We start from the raw sequence: 24798 nt of genomic DNA, 5'->3' as shown, positions 1-24798 counted from the left end.
TTCTGTCTAGGCTCTCATTTAACCTTTCCTTTTCCAAGTTTAGACTTCAAAGCTCCTAAAAACTCTAAGATACGACAATGTAGGATTAACAATCTGAGTTATTCATATTTTTAGAAAGTGTTCAAAGAGATCAGCTAAGCCTGCCTGACAGCAGCAGTGACAGGTCTCATCATCAGAAAATTGAAGAATGATGATAGCCTGGGACCTAGGACAGCTCAAAAGACTTGTAAGAATTGCCAGGAAATGTTACTGGTGTTTATCTCCAAGGAAAGCCTTCTTTCCCACTTCCTGGAAGAGAAACTTCTGGACCTGGATGGAAGATTCACAGCACTCATTTCCTGTAGTTACTTACGTCTGTTATCTGTGGATGTGAAACTTTCACCCAGAACTGAATACATAGATAGCCACAATTTCATATTTGTGATAGTAGAGTCATGTAGACCACTTCACATGATCTGCAGAATTGAACACAAATTGTTCCAAAGCCAGAGCCTAGCAGAGTGAGTGGACCAGGACAGCTGGCAGAAAGCTCTTCTCTTACTCCTGCCTGGGTTCCAGCTACAAGGAAGCTTTGAAAGTATTTCCTGTGCATGTGCATCTTTAGTACCAAATCCCCTTCTCAATCCTCAAGATAGGGCTTGGTCTTGGGTTTAGCCTTAGAAACTATGACTTGGCATTAGCTTGTTTTAATAATATTGCTCATATTCAGTCTAATTTAAGTGAAACCAATTATTCCTTTCGCAAAAGGTCTTCTGTAGATTTAAACTATGCATGACTATGGGCTGGAGAGATGGCTTAGCAATTAAGGAGCTTGCTTGCAAAGCCTAAGGACCCAGGTTCGATTCCCCAGTACCCCTGGAAACCAGATACACAAGGTGGCGCATGTGACTGGAGTTTGTTTGCAGTGTCTGGAGGCCCTGAACCCATTCTCTCTTTATATCTGCCTCTTCTCGTTCTCTCTCTCTCAAATAAATAAAAATAAATATATTTTTAAAAAAACTATGGATAACTAGAAATATCCCTTCACATGTGCCTATGTACTAGATATCTTTCCAGGTTAAACACCTTTGATGTATGTCTCCTTGCTGTATTTTATTCACTGTCCAGATCTGTTTTTGGGGTTTTTTTGTGTTTTTGTTTTTGTTTTTTTTGTTTTTCAAGGTAGGGTCTCACTCTAGCCCAGTCTGACCTGGAATTCACTCTGTAGTCTCAGGGTGGACTTGAACTCATGGCAATCCTCCTACCTCTGCTTCCCGATTGCTGGGATTAAAAGTGTGTGCCACCATGCCCAGCTCAGATTTGTTTTAAGGTTATTTCCTCTTAGCCTTTTCTGATGGCTCATTTAGTTGTATAACACCTCTCAAGAGACCTTCTCATTATATAATATGATTATGAAAGACCTTAGCATTTCTTTTGGGGCAGAAATGGCTTATATTTGTTGTAGTATGTGCAGTGAGAAACACACAATGGGTTGTCAAAGAATGTTTTCACAGTGGACTGAAGAAATTGCTTAGTGGTTAAGGAACTTGCCTGCATGCCAAAGGACCCAGGTTCAACCCATGTAAACCAGATGTATAAGGTGGTGCATGCGTCTGGTGTTTGTGGTGGCTAAAGCCCTGATGCACCCATTCTCTCTCTATATATATCTGCCTCTCTCTCTCTCTCTCTCTCTCTCTCTCTCTCTCTCTCTCTCTTTCTCCCTCCCTCCCTCCCTCTTTTGGAAAGAAAGAAAGAGGGAAAGGGGGGGAGAGGGAAAGGAAGGAAGGAAGGGGAAAAAAGAAAAGAAGGAAAGATTATGTTGGTACTAACTTAGAGCACATCAAAAATTCAGGGCGTTAGCTGGTTGTGGTGGCACACACCTTTAATCCCAGCTCTCAGGAGGCAAAGATAGGAGGATTGCTGTGAATTTGAGGCTACCCTGAGAATACAGAGTGAACTCCAGGTCAACCTGGCTAGAGTGAGACCCTACCTTGAAAAAACAAAACAAAAATAAATAAATAAACAAAATAAAATAACAAAATAATTCAGGGCCTTACCAGACCAGCAAATGGGATTCGTCATTTATCTGCTGTGTGATGGAAATGCCAGTTGTTCCTGCTGGGCCCTAATTTCCCCATATAAGAAAAATGAACATAATAGTACTTATTTAAAGAGTTGTGAAAAGTCACCGTTTCTGGCTGTGATGGTTTGAGTTAAAATGTCCCCCCCCCCAATGTGTCCCCCTCATGTTTTTGTGATTAAGCCTCATACTCAATCTGTAGCTGGCAAAGCCCGTGGGAGGTAGCACTTTGCTGGAAATGTGTCACTGGAGAGGGACCTAGAGGCTTATTAGTCTACACCAACAGAGTATTCACTAGCTAGCTCACTCCTGTTGCTCCTGCCATGCTGCTGATACATGAAGATGTGAGCTAGTTGCCATGTTTTCGCCACCATGAGACTTCCCCTGAAAAATGTAAGCCTGAAATAAACCCCTTTCTTCCCATAAACTGCTTCTGGTTGGGTGTTTTGTCCCAACAATGAAAATGTAACTGCACCACAGACATATAGTAGGTGCCTAGTAAATAGATTTATTCCTTTGATCATTAGGATGAGAATTACAAATTCTTTCTAAAACATTAATGCAGGGCCATCAATACAATGAAGGGGCTCACTTGACAGCATATACATACGTATATACATAGATACATTTTTCTAAATTAACGTTGAACCTTGTCTACTCATAAGAGGCAGTGATGCTGAGTGAAAGAAACATATTTGAAATCAAAAGACCTAGTTTGATTTTCTTTGTGACCCTTTCTTCTGATAAGTGACATATATTTCTACATATTCATTGTGCTCATAGCTGTTTGCCATGAATTGTCCCTGAATATGCCTGCTCACTGCTAGCTCTAAAAACTAAAACTGCAATATCAGTTGTTGTCTTATGTAAAATTATTTACTTTTGATTCAGAGTGTACTCTCTAAAGTAATAAGTATTGAATTGCGTCCTGATGGAGTTCAGGTTCTGTTTCTATGGTGCAACAGTGACATCCATTGGTCTGTTGTGCTTATTATAAAAGAAACTTGCGAAGGGAGGAGGATACTTAATAGGTTGATATTGTACATATGTAATTACAATGATTGTAATGGGGAGGTAATATGATGGAGAATGGAATTTCAAATGGGAAAGTGTGGGGGTGGGGAGGGAGGGAATTACCATGGGATATATTTTATAATCATGGAAAATGTTAATAAAAATTTGAAAAAAAAAAAAAAAAGAAACTTGCTTCTCTGCCCTGTGGTTATTAGCCTTTCTGATAGAGATGCGAGGATGCAGGAGCTCTGGGACCAACAAGAAAGTCAGGCTAGTAGCTAGCATTCAGTGTGGGCCTCTGAAAACTCGGCTGGTCTCACGATCCTTCCCCAGTGACCTGTTAGAAGATTAATGCTGCCTGCCTCTTCTCTGTAGCTGCATGGGGACCACCCTGGAATGGGTCCTTTCTGTGAAGTTCAGACCTATCACTGGGCTGTGGGGTAGCAATTGGTTTGAGATCCATGTATTCTATTGAATGATATGAATGAGGTAAATCTTTTCACTTCAGAATCTTTCTTTAGTGGTTAATTAAAATTGATGGCAATACCTGCTTTGTGGCCACAAAAACCTTTTTCACACAGTTTATAACAAATCCACACAATTCCACAGAATTATGTATAAAAAAAGGAAATCACAGGTAAGATCTGCTTAGTATCCATTAGATTGTGAGGATGAGAAGCTGACCACCAAATTATTAGCTTCAGTAACTTAAGTTCACTGCCTCAGCTGGAAGGAACTGAGTCATTACAGAAACTCTGGCAACATTTCTGGAAGAGCCCTGAGGAGAGGATCTAAAGATGAGATCAAAGGGAAGGTTTCCTGGGTGGGTATGAGACAGCAGTGAGCAAGTGTCCTCAAGTAGACAATGAGGTACTATGCTGGTTTCCAGCTCCAAGAGAACAGAACAGAAAAGAGCAAGATGAAAGTGGTTTATTTCCACCTGTCTGTTGTGTTTTGGATTCTTTGAGAAGCACTAACAATGAAAGACAAAGCATCCCATGTCCTCAGAGACCTCTTGTCAAGTGAGTGATGAGAGCCAGAACAGTGCTTATGATAGTGTGCTATTACCTAGGCATTCCTGTAGGGCGCTATAGAATACCTATCCATCTCCCCTCCCCAGGGTGTGTATGTGTGTGTGTGTGTGGTGTCTTATGGTGCCTTTGAATGGAATAACAAGTGAATGAACTCAAAGCTAAAATATCAAATATTTCTCAATTTCAAAACCAGCATATGGCACTACTGAAAGAGTCTGACACGTCACACTTAGGAAAACAAAACCCAAGGGTTCTGTTTCATGATGCATCATTTCATAATCAATCTTTTTTTGGAATTAATTAGAGAATTTGTAACTAATTTGTGATGTGTGTAGCCAAACCCAGTACTGAGTCAACTGGTAAAGCTGCTTTAGGATCATCTTTTATGATTAAGCGAAAATATTAATAATGATGATGATGACTCATCTAAAGAATCACTCAGACCCCACTCTTCATTCTGGGTTGGCCTCCTAATAGAAGAGCTTTGTCCTAGTGCTCCTTCTTGTTGAATTGTCCCATTTTACCCCCAGTGTAGATAATATAGGCTCACCTTGCAGCCTCCTCTCCACTCCCCACACATCAGTCTCCATGAAGAGGACATGTGCATTGTGTCCATTTGGGGCTATTACAAAGAAAACTGCTAGGGGCGTTAGTGAGTAAGTCTTTTGTAAACATATGTTTTCATTTTTCTTGGGTAAATACTTGAATGCAATATGTTTGACTTTATAAGAAACTTTTGTACCCTATTCCAAATTGTGTAGAGTGTCTCACAACCCAGTTTCAGTTCACAATGTCCCAACACTTGGTGTTGGCAGTTGCATTAGTTTTCTTCTGCTGCAAAACAATTCACACAGATTTAGAGTGGTTAAGGTGCTCACCTAATGACCTGTGTTTGATTCCCCAGTACCCATGTAAGTCAAATGCACAAAATGGGCGCATGCATCTGGAGTTCATTTGCAGTGACTAGAGTCCTTGGCACACCCATACTCACTCACTCACTCACTCACTCTATCTGTATCCCTCTGCTTGCAAATAAATAAATATTAAGAAAAAATAAAGAAAGAAATCTCTCATGGCTCTAGGTTCTCTGTTCAGGGTCTCACAAGGCTGAAATCACTATAGATTGAGTTGGGTTCTTATCTGGAAGGTATACAGCAGAATCCACTTCCAAACCCAATCAAGTTGCTATCAAATTCAGTTTATCGTAGGATGATGTCTTCATTTCATTACTGACTGCCGCCCAGGGACATTCTGTGCTCCCAGAGGCAGCCTGCACTGTAGCTCATGCCAACCCCCTGTCTTCAAGCCACAAGAAACCTAGTTGCTTTGAATTTCTCTGATTTTTGCTAACAGCCAGAAAATAAAAGATTTGCTTATAAAAGGTGCATCTAAGTCTAAATCTAAAAGGTTTGAACCAAACCTACCTTACATAATTTATCTTTTTTTTTCTTGTGTATGGTGTGTTGAGATAGAGGCTTACTATATAACCCATGCAATCTTCAAACTTTCAAACCTTCTGCCATAACCTCTGGAGTACTGGTATCACAGGCATGTGTCACCACACTTGGCTCTATATCTTAATATCTATTGATTTAGGACATATCTTCTTCTTTCTTTGCAGTACTAGGGGTCAAACCTAGGTCCTCACACATGATAGACTAGCACTCTACTTTTGAGCAATATCCTCAGCCTCTGATTTGAGACTTTAGTATGTACTTATTTGCAAGGAGAGAGTGAGAGAGGAAAGAAGAGAGAGAGAGAGACAGAATGAATGTACTAGTCCTTTTGCCACTGCAAACAAACTCAATTTGCATGTGTTACTTTGTGCATCTAGCTTTACATGGGTACTTGGGAATTGAACCCAGACCACCAGGCTTTTCAATCAAGGTGTCTTTAACCACTGAGCAATCTCCCCCCCCCCCCATAATTTGGGACTTCTACAATAGTACTTAAGTTGATGTTGGATTGAATAAGCAGGGAACATGAGTCTTGGGCCATCTTTAGGATTCTGCCTATTGCAGCTGTCCATGTGAGGCTTTCAGGTCAGTCACACTTCCTATCTATCAGTTGCTGTCAAAGCTCAATAGTCCATATACAGAATGAATAGCTCTCATCTAAAATGCTTGGAACTATGGGCTGGGGAGATGTCTTAGCGGTTAAGGTGTTTGCCTGTGGACCCTAAGGACCCAGTTTGATTCCCCAGGACCCACATAAGCCAGATGCACAGGTGGTACATGTGTCTGGAATTTGTTTGCAGTGGCTACAGGCCCTGGGTTATGCATTTTTCTCTCTTTCTATCTTTCTCTCTCTCTCTCAAACAAATAATAAAATTTTTTAAGAGATGTAAGCGCTGGAGATGGCTCAGCAGTTACAGTTAAAGCATGTGCCTGCAAAGCCTAAGAACCTGGGTTCAATTCTCCAATACCCACATAAAGGCAGATGCACAAGGTGGCACATGTGTCTGGAGTTTGTTTGCAGTGGCTTAGAGGCCCTGACATGCCCATTCTCTTTATCTGCTCTCTCTCTGCAATAAAAAAATAAATAATTTTTTTTTTTAAGTGAGCTGAGCTTGGTGGAGGCTCATGCTTTTAACCCCAGCACTCAGAATGCTGAGGTAGGAGGATCATTGTGAGTTTAAAGCCAGCCTGGGTTACTGAGTGAGTGCCAGCTCAGCCTAAACTAGAATGAGACCTTGCCTCAAAAAAGAAAAGAGAGAGAGAGAGAGAGAGAGAGAGAGAGAGCTGGGAGTGGTGGTGCATGCCTTTAATCCTAGCACTTGGGAGGCAGAGGTAGGAAGATCACCATGAATTCGAGGCTACCCTGAGACTACATAGTGAATTCCATATCAGCCTGAGCCAGAGTGAGACCCTACATTGAAAAACCAAAAATAAAATAAAATAAAATAAAAAATAAAAATCAGGTATCCAGGGGGTTTTGTTTGTTTGTTTGTTTGTTTTATTTTTTCCCCCCTGAGAATTTGAGAATACATGCTTTCTACTAGGTGACAATGTGGTTGGAGGGCCTCTCTGGACAGGTGAAGGCACTTTAGCTGTCTCCTCTGGTTTGTTACTCACATTTCTGTGCTTCTGCAGGAATTTAAGTCTAACCCACACTGCTGGTTTTTTTTTGTTGTTGTTGTTCATTTTTTTTAATTAATTAATTTATTTATTTGAGAGTGACAGACACAGGGAGAAAGACAGATAGAGGGAGAGAGAGAGAATGGGCGCGCCAGGGCTTCCAGCCACTGCAAATGAACTCCAGACGCGTGTGCCCCCTTGTGCATCTGGCTAACGTGGGATCTGGGGAACCGAGCTTCGAACCGGGGTCCTTAGGCTTCACAGGCAAGCGCTTAACCGCTAAGCCATCTCTCCAGCCCCCACACTGCTGTTTTGAGACAACTATCTGACTGTTCAAACAATTTCTTATCTGACTTTTATACACCAAGTATGTTTGGCCCCCATTTCCTAGTAGTTGAAATAATAAGCCAGATTTTCAAAGTGATTGAGCAAGCTACTTTCTGATATTATTATATATTAGCCTTTTCTGTGGGCCTAAAGTCAGTTACTATATCAGATCATTGGGCTATATCAGGTGTCATATAACTTCAAAAAGTATCCTTTTTTAGCCGGGTGTGGTGGTACACTCCTTTAATCCCAGCACTTGGGAGGCAGAGGTAGGAGGATTGCCATGAGTTCAAGGCCAGCCTAAGACTACATAGTGAATTCCAGGCCAGCCTAGACTAGAGTGAGACCCTACCTTGAAAAACAAAAAAAAAAATCCTTTTTTAGCCAGGCCTGGTAGCATATGCCTTTAATTCCAGCACTTGGGAGGCAGAGGTAGGAAGACTGCCATGAGTTCAAAGCCACCCTAGACTACATGGTGAGTTCCAGGTCAGCCTGGGCTAGAGTGAGACCATACCTCAAAAAACAAAACAAAACAAAAAATCCTTTTTTTATGGACTAGCTTATTCATCATAAAATTTACTTAAAGAAAACATTTGATATTGTAAAGTCAAAGAATTTACTTAGAAAGTCTACTTTTTTATCTAAAGAGCTTAAGAAACCACATTTCTTGTTTTTAAATTTTAATTTTTTTATTTATTTGCAAGGGGAAAGAGAGAGAGAGAGAAAGAGAATGAATGGGCAAGCTGGGGCCTCTTGCTGCTGCAAATGAACTCCAGACACATGTGCCATGTTGAACATCTGGCTTTATGTGGATAGTGGGGAATCGAACTCGAGCTGTCAAGCTGTTCAATGAAGCTTTTTTAATAGCTGAGCCATTTCTCCACCCCCAGTTGTTGAATGATTCTTCCTGAGTTTGTATATCCAGAATTCATAGTTGGCTGATAGTTATAAATCTCAATCAAAGGATCTGATCCTTGGATTGGGAAGATGGCTTGGCAGTTAAGATGGTTACCTATGAAACTTAAGGACCCAAGTTTGATTCCCCAGGACCCACGTAAGCCAGATGTACAAGGTGGTGCATGCAATCTGGAGTTCATTTGCAGTGGCTAGAGGCCATAGTGCACTCATTTTCCCTCTATCTGCCTCTTTCTCTCTCTCTCAAATAAATAAATAAAATATTAAAAATAAAAATGAATCTGATTCTAGCCGGGCATGGTGGTGCATGCCTTTAATCCTAGCACTGGGAGGCTGAGGTAGGAGGATTGCTGTGAATTCAAGGTCAGCCTGGAACTACAGGGGGGGGCTGGGGTGAGAGAGGAATCTTGTGAGGGCCAGGTATGGTACACACACCTTTAATCCCAGTACTTAGAAGGCAGAAATAGGAGGATTACTATGAGTTTGAGGCCAGTTTGGGACTACAGAGTGAGATCCTGGTCAGTCTGGGCTAGAGTGAGACCCTTCCTCAAAAACAAACAAACAACAACAACAATAAAAAAAAAGGGGGGGGTGGAGAGATGGTTTTTAGTGGTTAAGGCATTTGCCTGCAAAGCCAAAGGACCTCAGTTCAATTCCCCAGGACCCACATAAGCCAGATGTGCCCCCCCTATAAAAAGCAATGATGGTGTTGATTTCTCGAACACATTCCAAGTAATTATAATTCAGGTGGCCTTGGATCTTTGACTTTTTGCTTTTGATTTAATTTTATTGTCTTTTTTTTGCAGGGGGGGGTTCAAGATAGGGTCTTACTCTAGCTCAGGCTGACTGACCTAGAATTTACTACGTAGTCTCAGGGTGGCCTTGAACTCATGGTAATCCTCCTACCTCTGCCTCCCAAGTGCTGGGATTAAAGGCGTGTACCACCATGCCTGGCTATTGTCATTTTTTTTAAAAGCCCACACATAACATTACTTAACATCCCAACCAATTTTACATTACTTAACATCCCAACCAATTTTAAGGATACAGTTCAGCAACACTAAGTATATTCATGGGGTTGGGGAAGTAGCTCAATGGTTAAGCATTTGCCTACAATGTACAAGGTTCTGGATTCTATATCTAGAAAAAAAAAAAATATATATATATATATATTTTTTTTATTGTTATGCATTAAGAATGGATCTCTAAAATTTTCTTACCTTACAAAACTGAAACTGAGCCAGGCATGGTAGTGCACGCCTTTAATGCCAGCACTGAGGAGGCAGAGGAAGGAGGATTGCTGTGAATTCAAGGCCAGTCTGAGACTACATAGTGAATTCCAGGTCAGCCTGAGCTAGAGTGAGACCCTACCTCGAAAAACCAAAAACAATTAATTTTTTTTTTAAGATTATGTACCGCCAGGTTGGAGAGATGGCTTAGTGGTTAAGTGCTTGCCTGTGAAGCCTAAGGACCCTGGTTTGAGGCTCTATTCCCAAGTACCCACGTAAACCACATGTATAAGTTGGCACATGTATCTGGAGTTTGTTTGCAGTGGCTAGAGGCCCTGGTACACCCTTTCTCTCTCTCTCTCTCCCTCTTTCTCTGTCTCTCTCAAATAAATAAATAAAAATAAAACAAAAAAAAATTTTAAAGAGTATATACCCCAGAAAGATTTCCAGGCTTTTATAATGATCACCTGGTTACTACAGTTACCAATATCATTCAAATGTAGGCAGCATGAATTTATTGCTCACATAATAGTGCAAGGACTGCACATAACCTTGAGTGATAATCATCCATGTTCTTGGGGCTCAAATAATAAAATTATTTTGACTTGGCAGCAGCTCTATGTATGGGCACTTACTCATGCCACACTCAGCCAGTGTGGCTGGGCTGGCATCCAGGGATTGTGATTACCTTTCTCCCTGCCATTGATAGTGTGTGTTTAATTTCTTGACCCACCCTTCATAGCAGTTACAGGTGGGGCATCTGAGAAGGTGCACCAGGAAGTTGTGGCATTTCTATAGCACTGGAGGCCTAGGAGATGGTCCTGTCAGGAGAACCAGACATCTGGAGGAGAGAAGGTGATGGAAGGCCCAACTCCATGTGGTTTTGTGCCCCAGCAGTGATGAGACCCTCAGCCTTGCTGGAGCTATTCTGTGGACTTGGTTTATTTTGCCACAATCCAACTATGTTTAAAACTATTGAAGCTTGCCAAGTTTATTACTTCAATTCCTGTGATGTCTTATCAGTCTTCTTGAGCCTGATAGAATGGAAAAAACATTGCCCTGTTCTGATATTTTCCACAAACTATCTGCTTTGTCCATTTGTAGACAATAGGGGTTTTTTCTTAATATTTTTTAATTTATTTAAGAGAGAGAATGAGAGAATAGGTGCACCAGGGCCTTCAGCCATTGCAAACAAACTTCAGACACATGTGTTCCCTTGTGCATCTGGCTTACGTGGGTCCTGGGGAATCCAACTGGGGTCCTTAGGCTTCTCAGACAAACACCTTAATTACTAAGACATTTCACTAGCCTTTTTTTTGTTTTGTTTTTTCGAGTTAGGGTCTCACTCTAGCCCAGGCTGACCTGGAATTCACTATGTATTCTCAGGGTGGCCTCAAACTCACAGCGATCCTCCTACCCCTGCCTCCTGAGTGCTGGGATTAAAGGCATACACCATCACCCCCAGCCTGCATCCTTCCTTTGTAATGTAAAATTCAAAGCCTTACTCTGCTTTTTGCTGGTACAGTCCTTCTTTCTGTCATCAGGTATGTGACAGCCTGACCCCATGTCATCCCTCATTTCCTAATAAGCATTGCTCAGAAATTCCACAGTATCAGGACTGACCAGGCCAATCTGGCCTATTACCGAAAACTTGACATGCATTGTGATGTTCCAGCTGGTCATTTTTATCACCAAAACCAAACAGAACTGGGTCACCGCATATCCATATGGATTATGGAGAAAGGGGAAATTTTTACTCAAGAATTTTTGGGCTGAAGTACCCATTGCATTCGTATTATTTCTAAACTCCTTCCAAAATGTATAATGTTTACATTATAGGTATAGAGTTCAAGACAATCTAGTGGTTCCCTGTGTTTCTTTCTTTCTTTTTTTTTTTTTTAGTGTTTTGTTTTTATTTATCTGAGGGAGAAAGAGGGAGAAAGAGAGAGAGACAGAGAGAAGAGATAAGGGGCACATCAGGGCCTGCAGCCACTGTAAATGAACTCCAGACATGTGCCACCTTGTGCATCTGGCTTACGTGGGTCCTGGGGAATTGAACTGAGGTCCTTTGGCTTTGTAGGCAAAGCCTTAACTGTTAAGCCATCTCCCCAGCGCCCCAGTGTTTCTTATAGTAACAGAAAGTTCAGCTTGCCTGAGTTAAAGTATGAAAAAGCCCTAATTTCTTGTTCTGTATTTTTCTTTTAGTGATGGGCTTCAAAAAGTACTTTGTATTTACACTACACACAAGGATTCAAAGAGATATTTGCATATTATTCAGAGCAGCATTATTCACAATAGCCAACAGGGGGATGTACCATCCCAACTGTCCATTGATAGATGAGTGGATAAATGAAATAGTCCATTACTCAGCCCTAAAAAAGAATAATATTCTTTTGCAGGTTACAACATAGATGAGCCTTAAGGAGATTTTGCTAATGGAAATAAGCCAGTTGTATGATGTACAAAGTACCTAAAGTAATCAGGTTTATAGAAAAAGAAAGCCAAATAGTGGTTGGCAAAGGCTTGGGATAGATTAGGGAATTTTTTAATGGGTACAGATTTTCAGTTTTACAAAATGAGTTATGTAGATGGATGATGGTGATGGTAGAACAGCACTGTGAACATGCTTAATGCCCCTGAACTGTATGCTTACACTGGGTTAAGAGGATATACCTTGTGTTATGTATGCTTCACCACAATTTTACATGAAGGAAATGCCAAGCACATAGCAGATGATATAATTGTCATGCAAATCAAAATAAATATTTGATGTGGTGTTATATGAATGTTTTTTATAATCTAACTTTATATAAGGGAGAGCCTACATCACAAGGAATCACCGAGGTCATAGGGAATTACTTTTTCTTATGCCTAAAAAGTAAATCATACACACGGTGTAGGCTGCCCCCAAATGGGCCTACCTTTCTTAGGTATTTTGAGGAAGCTAACCTAAGGTTCAAAATCTATGTGACCACATGCCAGCTAGTCATGCCTACAGCATATGTCACAGGTAACTTGCTCTAAATGGAGGACACCCTCCTTACATAAACTACTCTTTTAGTCTCCCAATCTCAGAGAGTTTGATATCATAATTTATCCTGTTACCTAAGCTGGAAATCTGGGCATTTTCCTTGACCCCTTCATTATTCTCAATCAAAATTCACAGGGTCAAGCCAGGTGTGGTGGTGCATGCCTTTAATCCCAGCACTTGGGAAGCAGAGGTAGTAGGATCACCATGAGTTCAAGGCCACCCTGAGACTACAGAGTGATTTCCAGGTCAGCTTGAGCTAGAGTGAGACCCTACCTCAAAAAACAAAACAAAACAAAACAAAATCCACAGGGTCTCACTCTGACCACTCAGAGACTTACATAAATGTTATTGCAGACAGGCCCTGGTATGCTCATTCTCTCTTTCTCTCTTCACTCTCTCTCTTTCTGCTTGCAGATATATATATTTTAAAGGTATAAACTAGCTGGACGTGGTGGCACACGTCTTAATCCCAGAACTCGGGAGGCAGAGGTAGAAGGATCACCATGAGTTTAAGGCCACCCTGAGTGAATTTCAGGTCATTCTGAAGTACAGTGAGACCCTACCTTGAAAAAAAAAAAAAGTATAAACTATTGAAACCTGCTACAACATGCATGGATGAATCTCAAAAATACATTCAATGAAAGCCAGCCACTAAAGATTACATATTGTCTGATTCTCTTCATTTGAATTATCTAGATAAAGCACATCATTGATAGCCTGAGTCTGAAAGTGGGAGCAAGGATGGGCATGAGGGAACTTTTGGGGTGATGAAACTATCCTAAAACTGGAATATGGGAATGGCTGAAAACTGCCATTAATTTACTAAAAATTATTAATTTATGTACTTTAAAAAGAGAATTTTGGGCTGGAGAGATGGCTTAGCAGTTAACCGCTTGCCTGTGAAGCCTAAGGACCCCGGTTCGAGGCTCGGTTCCCCAGGTCCCACGTTAGCCAGATGCACAAGGGGGCGCACGCGTCTGGAGTTCGTTTGCAGAGGCTGGAAGCCCTGGCGCGCCCATTCTCTCTCTCTCCCTCTATCTGTCTTTCTCTCTGTGTCTGTTGCTCTCAAAATAAAATAAATAAATAAATTTAAAAAAAAAAGAGAATTTTATCGGGAAAAGAATGTTAGTGTTTTATGTTAATTCATATAATTCCTTAGGGAACAAAAAGGAACATAACTGTTTAGGTCAATAAAGAAAATTTAACTGCAATGATTGAGATGGGGAGGTAATATGATGGAGAATGGAACTTCAAAGGGGAAAGTGTGGTGGGGGGGTAGAAGGGTATTACCATGGGATATTTTTTATAATCATGGAAAATGTTAATAAAAATTGTGAAAAGAAAAATAAAAATAAAAAAAAGAAGATTAAAAAAAAAGAAAATTTAACTGGGTGTGGTGACTCATGACTTTAATCCCAGCCCTCAGGAAGTAGAGGTAGGATCACCAAGAGTTTGAGACCACACTGAGATACGTAATAAATTCCAGATCAGCCTGAGCAAGAGTGAGGCCCTACCTCAAAAAAAAAAAAAGAAAGAAAAAAAGAAAGAAAGAAAAGAATTTTAAGATAGTTTAAAACAGATTAACAAGACCTACCCACTGCACTTCCACCATTTTTCTGTTCATCCGCATACTCCTTTAAACCCCGCTGGGGAAAGTTACCCAAGGTCAGCCTGAGTGTTCTTGTTTGTTCAACACATATTTGAGAACTGCCTATGTGCTAGGTACTGTCCTAGGTGCTTGGGGCTTAGTAACAAGCCCTGCATAGAAGTCATAACAGAAGTTAACAAAAGTCAACACCAGTTAAATGATCCCTGACCTGATAGAGCTTGCATTTCAGGTGGAGGGCCACCACCACCCCCAGGTTATACTCCTGTGGCTGGGTCCTAACGGTCTTCCTACCCCTGGCATGACTCATCTCCACCAGTGGTCTCTTTAACATAATCCAGACCCTCTGCTTAACATTTTCCAGTGGCTTCCTATTGCCTTTCATATAAACTTCAAACTCCTAACCAGGATCTTGCTGGACCTGCATGCTCAGGGGTCTGCCAGGCCTTTGTGCCTAGTCACTTACCTGTATTTCTCTATGTTACTTATCGTTTTTTGTTTGTTTTTGTCTCCTACATATTTTAAGGCAGGTAAGGGAGGAAATAATGACTATCCTTGAACTTCTGACATCTTCTCAGGCTTTTCTCAACATGGGCACCAAGGGTGAGTTGTGTTCTAACAGCATGAAAGTAGAACCACCCTCCTTACCTGGAGCATGTATAATAAAAGTTCCAGAAACCATTTCCTCCTCTACTTACTAGAATCCCATTCCCCCACTCTGCAGCAACTGTGACATGCTGGTCTCTCTCTAATCTCATAGCTCATACCTGTTGCCAGGGGCTCCACTTGGTTTGGCTCCAGTTTTCTGAAGTTTGGCAGTCCGTTAAGAAAACCAGGGGAAGCCGGGTGTGGTGGCGCATGCTTTTAATCCCAGCACTCGGGAGGCAGAGGTAGGAGGATTGCCGTGAGTTCGAGGCCACCCTGAGACTCCATGGTGAATTCCAGGTCAGCCTAGGCTAGAGTGAGAACCTACCTCGAAAAACCAAAAAAAAAAGAAAGAAAGAAAGAAAAAAGAAAACCAGGGGTGTAAATCACTGGCTCATAGTTTCCTCCAGGAAAACCTTTTTTTTTTCAAAACTTTTATTAACAACTTCCATGATTATAAAAAATATCCCCTGGTAATACCCTCCCTTTCCCGACTTTCCCCTTTGAAACTCCATTCTCCATCATATCCCCTCTCCATCTCAATCAGTCTCTCTTTTATTTGATGTTATGGTCTTTTCTTCCTCTTATGATGGTCTTGTGTAGGTAGTGTCAGGCACTGTGAAGTCATGGATATCCAGGCCATTTTGTGTCTGGAGGGAGCACTTTGTAAGGAGTCCTACCCTTCCATTGGCTCTTACATTCTTTCCACCACCTCTTCTGCATTAGACCCTGAGCCTTGGAAGGTGTGATAGAGATATTGCAGTACTGAGCACTCTGGTCACTTCTTTCCAGCACCATGATACCTTCTGAGTCATCCCAAGGTCACTGCCATCTGAAAAGAGAAGATTCTCTGCCAAAAGTGAGAGTAGCATTAATATAAGGGTATGAATATTAAGAGAAGTGCTTACTGGGCAGTTTGATAAGCATAATATATACATTTAGCTGGACAGCAGCAGACATTACACCTCTAGGGCTCATGACTACCCCTGTTTTAAGTTTTCAGTATCAGGGATACGTTCCCTCCCATGGAGTGGGCCTCCAGTCCAATTAGAGGACAGTTGGTTTCTACCATGATAGACATGCCACTATTGCACCCATTGGCTCATTTGGCCTGGCTGGCCAAATATAAGGCTTGCAGTGTCCACTGTTGAGTATCTTCACTGGTGATTTCTCTCTCGCCCATTGAATTGCATGCAGAATGGCTTCTTCCAGCTTTCTGTCAGCTGGTCTACGTGGAGGAGGTTATCAGCTCAGTTCCAGCAGGATTTCTCAGTGGCTTTGCAGCCCAAGTATGTGGAGTCTTCAGCAATAGGGTCTTACCATCTATTCCTGGTGGGAAACCAAGAACCTCAGCATCCTCCAGGAAAGCTTTTAAGTCCTGTCAAGTCTTTTTATTCCTACACCCAGGAAAGAGACTAGTGCTCACTGAGACACAAATGACTGTCAACCAAGGTGGAACATTAAGACACAAATATGACCAGATATAACCAAGGTGGGTATGGGCAAAGAATGGGAGGGAAGCCCAAAAGGAAGTGCTTAATAAAGTCTAAGATACATCCATTTTAGGGAAAGTGAGGATCTTATACTAAATTTAAAAAATTCTTGGAGTTAGAGAGATGGCTCAGTGGGTAAGAGCTATTGTCTACAAGTATGAAGACTTAAGTTGACCTGGGACTGTCTGAGTGAGATCCCAGCACCCACATAAATAGCTGGGCATATCTATAACCTCAGTTCTACAGGAAGCAAAGATAGGAAAATCACAGGAGCTTGCTGGTCAGCCAGTGTGAACAAGAATGGCAGCTTCAGGTTCAGTGAGACAATCTGCCACAGTGAGCAGTAGAGGATGACATCTGTTGTTCTCTCTGGATCCCACAAGTATGTTAAAGTCTGCACACATATGTATATGTTATACATGCACATCATACATGCAGAAAACATTCTCAATCCAGCAGCTGCTATACAGATAGAAGAAGGTTTTGAGCCAGGTGTGGTGGTACACTCCTTTAATCCCAGCACTTGGGAGGCAGAGGTAGGAGGATCACCTTGAGTTCGAGGCCACCCTGAGACTACATAGTGAATTCCAGGTCAGTCTTGGATAGAGTGAGACCCTATCTTGAAAAAAAAAAAAAAAGAATGTTTTTACTTCATAATTAGTGATAGGATATATTTATTACAAACAGGTTTTTTTCAAAAACATTATTTATTTTATTTGTAAGGAGAGAGAAAAAATGAATCCATTCCCCTTGGTGCTACAAATGTATGCCTCACTTTGTTCATATTCTTTGGGTACTAGGGAATTGAACACAAGCCAGTAGGATTTGTCTGCAAGAGCCTTGAATCACTGGGCTATCTCCTCAGCCCATAAAAAGGTTTTAAATAAAGCATTATTTGCCTTGTGAACTTGGTAGTTTCAAAACTCCAATGAAATATCTGTTGGGGTTCTTTACTCGATTGTACACCGTACCTAGATGAGTAGGATCATGTGGTCCCTTCCTTCAAGAATCATGCTGTCCATTTGTCAAGACTCTTCCAAATATATTACAGTTGAACAGACAAAGGGACAGGTTAAAGAACAAGGCTACATGTAGCCCAGGCTGGCCTCAAATTTAAACTCCTAATCCTCCTGCCTTCATCTCCTTGAGTGCTAGGATTACAGATGTGTACCACTATGGCTAGTTCATGCAATGTTGGGGATTATATCCATGGTTTTTGGCATGCTAGGCAAGTTTTCTATCAGTGAGCTATACTCTCATCCTGTGGTAACCTTCATTCAACCACATCTATGTGCTATGAAGCATGGGCATTAGAGATTAATGAGGTAGAATTCCTCTAGAACATGAGCTAAGAGGCAAGACATTGTTTTAATGGCATCAGTATTGTTTATTGAGGTAAAGCACAGTAAAGCCGCCTGGAACATTCAGAGAGAGAGAGATTCCTTTTGGATGAGGATCAAAGGCCTGTCACTGAGAAAGGAATACATGTTATAGGTCCTAAAGGTTAGCTAGCATGTACTTAGTGGAGTTAGGGAAGAGAGAAAAACTCAGAAAAATGGCAATGTGAGTTAAGTGCCTAAGAGGGCAACTGGACATACTGGCAAAAGGTAAATCTGATTCAAAACTGCTTAGCTGAACCAGTGAGGATCCAACTAGGTATGATAGGCCTTTCATTGTTTTCTCAAAGGTATGCACCATGTCTGGCCATTTTTTTAAAAAGATTTTATTTATTTATTTATTTGCAAGTAGTGAGAAAGACAGACAGCCAGGTCCTCTAGCCTGTGCAAATAAATTCCAGATGCATGTGCCACTTTGTGCATCTAGCTTTACATGGGTACTGGGGAACTGAACTTGAGTCCTTAGGCTTTGCAGGCAAGTACCTTAACTGCTAAGCCATCTCTCCAGCCCTGCCTTTCTTGTTTTCTTTTTCTTTCTTTCTTTCTTTTTCTTTTTTATTTTTTCTTTTTTTTTTTTCAAGGTAGGGTCTTACTGTAGCTCAGGCTGACCTGGAATTCACTATGTCGTCTCAGGGTGGCCTCGAGCTCACAACAATCTTCCTACCTCTGCTTCCCAAGTGCTGGATTAAAGGCGTGCACCACCACGCCCAGCTTTTTGCCTTTCATTTTTTAAGAAGCATGATATTTTAATTTTTAAATATTATTTGTTAAGAGAAAAAGAGGCAGATATAGAGAAACTGGGCAGACCAAGGCCTCTAATCACTGTAAATGAATTCCAAGTAACATGCATCACCTTGTGCATCTGGCTTATGTGGGTCCTGGAAAATTGAACCTGGGTCCTTTGGCTTTGCAGGCAGAACCTTAACCACGAAGGCATCTCTCCAGCCCCAAAAACATGATATTTTTAAGGATAATATAGTAAGGTTTTTTCTTTTTTTCCCTGAGTAGGTTCTTGCTCTAGTTCAGGCTGACCTGGAATTCATGATGTAGTCTCAGGCTGGCCTCAAACTCACAGCAATCCTCCTACCTCTGAATCCAGCCTGCTGGCATTAAAGGTATACACCACCACACCCCACTGAAGTTTTTATTTATTTTATTTATTTTTTGTTTTGTTTTTTTCTTTTCTTGAAGTTTTTATTTATTGAGGGAAGACAACATTCTGGATAGCTATAGCTTTGCTAACCCTCCATTAGATTTATGAGTAAAATATTTTTATATAGCTTTCCTTCGATGTCCTGAATAGCAGTAAAGCCTTTGCCTACAGAGAATGGAAGTGTCTGCCTTTTTTCACCCTAGAAGATAGATGAACTTTGTCCTCTTAGGAAAGTAGTTTCACTTACAATGTTTCCTGGGTCTCTTGATCATCTAAGACTTCTTAGGAAAAACCTGGGCTTTGGAGTCAGGCAGAACTCATTGATTCCTGTTCTGCCCTCTCTTCAGTGATGAAGTTACTTTAAGATGGGCTTTATTTTCTCATCTACAAAACAGGACTAGTGGTAGCTACCTTGAGGTATTACCACAAAGATTCAAAATAAAATATATAAAGCCCTTATACATATTCTCTCTCTTTCTCTCTCTCTCTGTACGTGTGTGTGTTTGTATAAAAACTACCAGGCACAAAATCCATGGTGGCTGCTACTATAACTTAAAGGTTGAGGCTCAGCTTTTTCTGGGCATATTTTTCTGATTCTCTCATGAGGTAATGGCAGCCAAGAGCCAATGAGATCTATTCAGGATTCTGTTACCTTTTTGCCTTTAGCCAATACAAGTACCCTTTGGATGTCTGCCAAATGCTCCAATTACAAGAACTTTCAAAATACATTTTTTTCCTCTCTCTCTTATCTTCTGGTTCCTAAGCAGGCCACTAAGGTATGTAGAATGACATCAACATCCGGTTTGGAGTGTTTCTGGACACCTGGAAGAAAGTTGTGTTTAAAAACAAGCAAGCTGGAAAATAGAGACAGAATTTCCTCAGCTGGAATCTGTGTGTGAAAGTATAAAGTATAATTTGTGATTTGAGGCAAAGGGGAGAGACCCTAGAAAGTTACTCTGAGAAGAGCAGTTTGTAGGTGCTTAAAGAATACAGGGAGGTTCATTGGCTTCTTAAAGTCAGCAACAAAGTGAGCCTGCCAAAAAAACGGCAGGAACTACTTTTAACTTCTCTGCTTTTGAAAGCTAAGGAAGCTCAAGACCAATGAGGCTGCCAGTCGGCTTGGTGGAAAATTTTTATTCTCAAGAATAAATATTAAGATTTACAAATGAAGATTAAAGCTTACAAATCTTTGGTGCACCAAAGATTTAAGCCTCTTAAAAGAAATGTGCACAAAGCCATGCGTAGTGACACACAGTTTTAGTCCCAGCAGAGGCAGAGGTAGGAGGATCATTGTGAGTTCAAGACCAGCCTTGGGCTTCAGAGTGCATTCCAGGTTAGCCTGGGCTGAAGTGAGACTACCTTGAGAAATCCCCCCTCAAAAAGAAAAGAAATATGCACATATTCATTACCAGATTATATGAACCTTAGCAGCAATAAATCACCAGTCTTTTGCATTTCAAAAGCCCCAAGTAGTTTTACTCAGCAAATCTTTCTCTCTTCCTTCCTTCCTTCCTTCCTTCCTTCCTTCCTTCCTTCCTTCCTTCCTTCCTTCCTCCCTCCCTCCCTCCCTCTCTCCCTCCCTCCCTCCCTCTCTCCCTCCCTCTCTCTCTCTCTCTTTCTTTCTTTCTTTCTCTTGTTTGTTCTTTCTTTTTCTTTCTTTCTTTCTTTCTCTTTCTTTCTTTCTTTTGTTCGTTCTTTCTTTCTCTTTCTTTCTTTCTTTTTCTTTTTCTTTCTTTCTTTCTTTCTCTTGTTTGTTCTTTCTTTCTCTTTCTTTCTTTCTTTCTTTTTCTTTTTCTTTCTTTCTTTCTCTTGTTTGTTCTTTCTTTCTCTTTCTTTCTTTCTTTTTCTTTTTCTTTCTTTCTTTCTCTTGTTTGTTCTTTCTTTCTCTTTCTTTCTTTCTTTCTTTTTCTTTTTCTTTCTTTCTTTCTCTTGTTTGTTCTTTCTTTCTCTTTCTTTCTTTCTTTCTTTCTTTTTCTTTTTCTTTCTTTCTTTCTCTTGTTTGTTCTCTTTCTCTTTCTTTCTTTCTTTTTCTTTTTCTTTCTTTCTTTCTCTTGTTTGTTCTTTCTTTCTCTTTCTTTCTTTCTTTCTTTTTCTTTTTCTTTCTTTCTTTCTCTTGTTTGTTCTTTCTTTCTCTTTCTTTCTTTCTTTCTTTCATTTGTTCTTTCTTTCTTTTTTACATCCTTTCCTGTTTTTGTTTGTTTTGGTATTTGTTGTTGTTTTGTTTTTGATTCAGGGTCTCACTCTAGCCCAGGCTGACCTGGAATTCAGTCTATAGCCCAATCTACACAGTGATCTTTTTCAGCCTTCCAAGTTCAGGGATTATAGGTGTGAGCCACTATGTCCAGCTAAATCTATTTCTTTCTTTCTCTTTGGGCATGCCAGAGCCTCTTGCCACTGCAAACAAATTCCAGATGAATGTGCCCACAACTTTGTGCATCTGACTTTACATGGGTACTAGGGAATTGAACCTGGGTCAGCAGGCTTTGCAAACAAGCACCTTTGAGCTATCTCCTCAGCCCTATTTCCTTTGTTAGTTTTTTTTTTATAAAACTTATTTGTGAGAGGAGAGAAAGAGGGGGGGGGGGAATGGAGGAAGGAACAGAAGGGGGAGAAAAGGAAAGTAAAAGTGAGTCATAGGCACATCAGGCCCTCTTGCTACTGCAACAAATTCCAGCCATATGTGCCATTTTGTGCATCTGGCTTTAAGTATGTACTAAGGAATCAAACCTGAACAGGCTTTGCAAACAAGTGCCTTTAACCACTGATCCTTTTCCCATCCCCTAAATCTTTTTTTTTTTTTTTTTTTTTTTTTTTTTTGAGGTAGGGTCTCACTCTCTCCCAGACTGACCTGGAACCTATTCTGTAGTCCTATGCTGGCCTTGAACTCACAGAGGTCCTCCTACCTCTGCTTCCTAAAGGTATGTATTACTAGGCCTGACCTAAATCTATTTCTTCCCCCCCCCCAATTTTTATTAACATTTTCCATGATCATAAAAAAAAATCCCATGGTAATACCCTCCCCCCGCACTTTCCCCTTTGAAATGCCATTCTCCATCATATCCCCTCCCCATCTCAATCAGTCTCTCTTTTATTTTGATGTCATGATCTTTTCCTCCTCTTATGATGGTCTTGTGTAGGTAGTGTCAGGCACAGTGAGGTCATGGATATGCAGGCCATTTTGTGTCTGGAGGAGCATGTTGTAAGGAGTCCTACCCCTCCTTTGGCTCTTACATTCTTTCCACCACCTCTTCTGCATTAGACCCTGAGCCTTGGATGGTGTGATTGAGATGTTACTCAGTACTCCAGTCACTTCTTTCCAGCACTATGATACCTTCTGAGTCATCCCAAGGTCACTGCCATCTGAAAAGCTTAATCTATTTCTTGAAGTTACTTTTCCTCACCTTGGGACTGTTCTTAAAGCGATGATCACAAATGGCAGTTTGGTGGCACTTAAACATTTAGAATAGTTCTATGTAGTCAACTTCATACTAGAATAAGGAAAAAAAAAAACCTCTTTAGAATGTGTGTCTTGATGCTATAAATAAAGTAACAACAGGTCCTTTTTTGAGAAGCCCAAAATTCTGACACAAAGACATTAAGTGCCAACTCACTGAGAAAGTTTCTTTTAAAAAGTAGCTTTGGTTTTGTTGTTGGTGTTTTGTGCTGCTATGAAGTAATCATTGTTGGGTCCTTCGATGAGTCAGGGAAGCAATGAGTCATTGTCTATACGCAGTGAGGAAACATTATACTTTTAGACATTGAAACATTTCTAGAAGTCATTTTTTTATTCTTCATGCCAGTTTACTAGTGTCACCTGTCTCCCTTCCCAACCTCTTCTCACTCCTTACTGATCATAGAAGATTAGAGTCAGAGATCTCAGCCTGTCTTTAAGCCTTGCTTCTGCTGCCCTCCAGGCAAGGTGGTGGTTTCCATCCCAGTGTCTCTTTCTTTCTATCTCTCTCCTTTTGTGTTGTCTCTCTGACTGTGGCTCCCTATGCAGTCCTCAGGTAGAACAGTTGCCCTGTCTTTGTATCAGCTAAATCCATTAGCCAAGGGTCAGTGTTGTTAGGTCTATGTTGCTGTGACTCTACTATTCATGTTCAGACTTTTTTCCTTTCATTATACAGACAAAAGCTATTTGCACAGCATTTCCATAAAATATTATAGGACTGGAGAGATGACTTAATGGTTAAGGTGCTTGCCTGGGAAGCTTAAAGACCCAGGTTTGATTCTCCAGAACCCACATAAGCCAAATGCACATAGTGACACATGCATCTGGAGTTCATTTGCAGTGGCTAGAGGCCCTGGAGTGGCTATTCTCTCTCTCTCTCTGTCTCTGTCTCTCTCATAAAGAAAGAAAAAAAATGAAAGAAAGAAAGATTTTAAAAATATTTTTAAAGGACATTATAGGTAATCTAGAGGTGATTTAAAGTCTAAAAGAAGTAGGGAACTTATAAGCAAAGACTGCAATTATATATAGGGACTTTATATGGATTGTATGGATTTCTGAATCTGTTTAGAGGGCAAGTAGCAAGAGGTCTGGAGCCAGTCCCCATAGATACCAATGGACAACTGTATCTCTTAAAATACGAATTACAAACCAAGATGAGAAAATGTAATAATTTCAGCTGGATGTGGTCACGTATACCTTTAATCCCAGCACTTGGGAGGCAGAGGTACCATGAGTTTGAAGTCAGTTTGGGACTACAGAGTGACTTAAAGGTCATCCTGGGATAGAATGAGACCCTGCTTTGGAAAATCCAGAAAAAAAAAGTACTAATTCCATCACTAAATAAGTTATAATCCGGGCTGGAGAGATGGTTTAGCAGTTAAGTGCTTGCCTGTGAAGCCTAAGGACCCTGGTTCGAGGCTTGGTTCCCCAGGTCCTACGTTAGCCAGATGCACAAGGGGGCGCACACGTCTGGAGTTCGTTTGCAGAGGCTGGAAGCCCTGGCGCACCCATTCTCTCTCTCCCTCTATCTGTCTTTCTCTCTGTGTCTGTCACTCTCAAATTAAAAAAAAAAAAAAAAGTTATAATCCTGTTTCCTAATGGCTTCTCTGGATTTGTCTTTTCATATTTTTCTTCAGAAACATGAATATTTTTCTGGAAAAAAATAAGAGATTTATAATGCCCATCAGAGTATATACAGTAAGGTTCCAGGAAAAGGTTTCAGTCCTCAGGCCTCTACTTCTTTGGTGTCATCAGTTAAAGTCCTCACTTGTAGAAATAGTTTTGGTTCTGAGAGCTGTGTGGCTCAGTCCTGTCCATCCCTGCACATTCCTCCTCCCACTCCTCTGCACACATTCTGGTGACAAGGACAAAACAGGATTTGAATGGACTCCAGTTGAACCTATGTTGTTAAGGACCTGTCACTGGTGGAGTTTTACCTTTCAGAGTTCTGGACCTGCTGTTCTTACTGCCACTAAATCACATGCCTTTTCAAAGACAGTGCCCTTCACCTTCCTCTGTAGAGGAAGGTTGCTACCTCTAATGGGAGGTGACAGCTGCTTGTGGATCCCATCAACCCTATTTATGGCTTCAAGGTTGAAAAGAAGAAACACTTTCTCCAGTACAGATTTCCAAAGTCAGTACTAACTGATAAGGTTTAGTTGCCTCAACTGAAGCTCCACTTAAGTGAAATCACAAAACAGGTTTTATTCCTTGAAATTTAACATGGCAACTAAAGTTTAAGGGAATACCATGGGTTGAATATAGTACTTCTCCAACATAATCACCATTCTCCCCTATATATGTTGATTTTAAGTACTAATTAAAAAGAACTAAAATTCAATAAGCATTTAGTTATGCCATGTAAGT

The 24798-nt window shown here is 40.8% G+C and overlaps 1 protein-coding gene and 1 pseudogene across 5 annotated transcripts in view; one reads left to right on the top strand and one right to left on the bottom strand.

The window, feature by feature from the left end:
• Nucleotides 1–24798, top strand: part of Shroom3 (shroom family member 3) — a 371082-nt gene that overhangs the window by 236196 nt on the left and 110088 nt on the right. The window lies entirely within an intron of this gene.
• Nucleotides 1–24798, bottom strand: part of LOC105944520 — a 72665-nt pseudogene that overhangs the window by 42837 nt on the left and 5030 nt on the right.

This window comes from Jaculus jaculus, chromosome 11 (genome assembly GCF_020740685.1).
Source record: "Jaculus jaculus isolate mJacJac1 chromosome 11, mJacJac1.mat.Y.cur, whole genome shotgun sequence".
In the NCBI taxonomy this organism is placed as follows: domain Eukaryota; kingdom Metazoa; phylum Chordata; class Mammalia; order Rodentia; family Dipodidae; genus Jaculus; species Jaculus jaculus.
This window is presented reverse-complemented; position numbering and strand designations above follow the sequence as displayed.